Source organism: Cervus canadensis, chromosome 1, assembly GCF_019320065.1.
Source record: "Cervus canadensis isolate Bull #8, Minnesota chromosome 1, ASM1932006v1, whole genome shotgun sequence".
Taxonomy (NCBI): domain Eukaryota; kingdom Metazoa; phylum Chordata; class Mammalia; order Artiodactyla; family Cervidae; genus Cervus; species Cervus canadensis.
In genome coordinates, this window is record NC_057386.1 from 91818531 (window position 1) to 91820121 (window position 1591).

The window sequence follows — 1591 nt, forward strand, 5'->3', positions numbered from 1 at the left end:
ACTGATACTGATTTTTACAATTTCCCTATAAGGAGACTTTGATTCGGTTGTTGACCAAAGTACTCATGTCTGTGGCAACAACGTGTCTAAGGGAAATGACCAAGAGGGATCCTGAAGAATATGTGTGTTCTCTACACCTGTTTCACTCATAAACATAATGTGCATGCCCTAGTATTTTCAGCAGCAAATGGTAAAATACCTAAAGAATCAAATCAGTGATTGCACATTCTGAAAAGAAGAACTGTGTGTTGAAGGGACGGTTAAGGAGGACAGGAGAAATTCCAAAGAGCTCTCTTTCTTATTTGCTCTTTCTGAAAGCCTAGTGGGCAAAAAAAATATTATTTTGTCATGTGATTAAAAGAGGAAATAAGTGATAAAACACCAACATTGACCCATAGGCAAAAAGAATGCAGTTCCTAAGTTCCTACATAAACTAACTGCCTGCCATTCAAAGAGGCGAAAACCCACAGATAAAACCTGTGCCCCTGCCAAAGCATTAAGTCTCTACAGCTATGTAAACTGCAAAGAGTTTGCAAAGGAACAAATCCAGGACATAACCCCCTTGAGAACTACAAAAGGGATGCTTGTCCAGACATTCACATTGCATCATGCCACTTCACAACTTAAAATGAGTCTAGAAAAAGAGGCATGATTTTGGCATGGCCCAATCCTGTTACTTTCATTTCATAAGACAAGGCAAGCATATCCTTATTTTCTGGTTTATATTTTATCTGCTTGAATCCACGTAGTGAGACATTTGACAAACCAGTTAAATCAAAATAAGCCAATCAATGCAGCAGCCAAGTAACTTACAACATCCAAAAAAAAGTGTTGTGGGGTGGTTTTGCTATAAGCTGCAAAACTTATTAGCAATCCATCAAAGCCTGATACTTAATGGTAGTGGCTTATCTAAGCACCTTTTCTTTTCCTTCTCTCTACTAAGTGAAGTGACAGTCACTCAATTGAGTCTGACTCTTTGCAACCCCATTGACTTATAGTCCATGGAATTCTCCAGGTCAAAATATGAGAGTGGGCAGCCGTCCCCTTCTCCGGGGGATCTTCCCAATCCAGGGATGAAACCCAGGTCTCCTGCATTGCAGGCGGATTCTTTACCAGCTGAGCTACCAGGGAAGCTCTCACTGATAATTGGCTTCTAAAAGGAGAGAATTTGAAGAACTTCTGTGTTTGTCCAGTGTATTCAGTTCACACTGCTCTAGCTCAAGTTGCAAGATATTTTAACAGCACCAATACTTAAACCCAAACCTGTTGCAGTGAGAAACAAGAATTTTGCAGATAAAAACATAGGTAGGTAGGTAGGTAGACGATAGATAGAGGATGACTACACAGGTAGGTAGACTGACAGATAGATAGTTAATAAATGTGCCTGTGGCCACCATGAGATTTAGGGTATAATCTTTCACTCCTAGATCTTTCATATTTACCCATGAGGCCAAATGTTTATAACCTGTGTATTTAAAGCAGCTGCCATATGGAAAGAGCCAGATCTGACATTCACAGCATTAATAAAACAGTATCTAAAGTGTCAAAACATATCCACTATATGAATTTTTTTCCCCTGGCATTCTAAGTT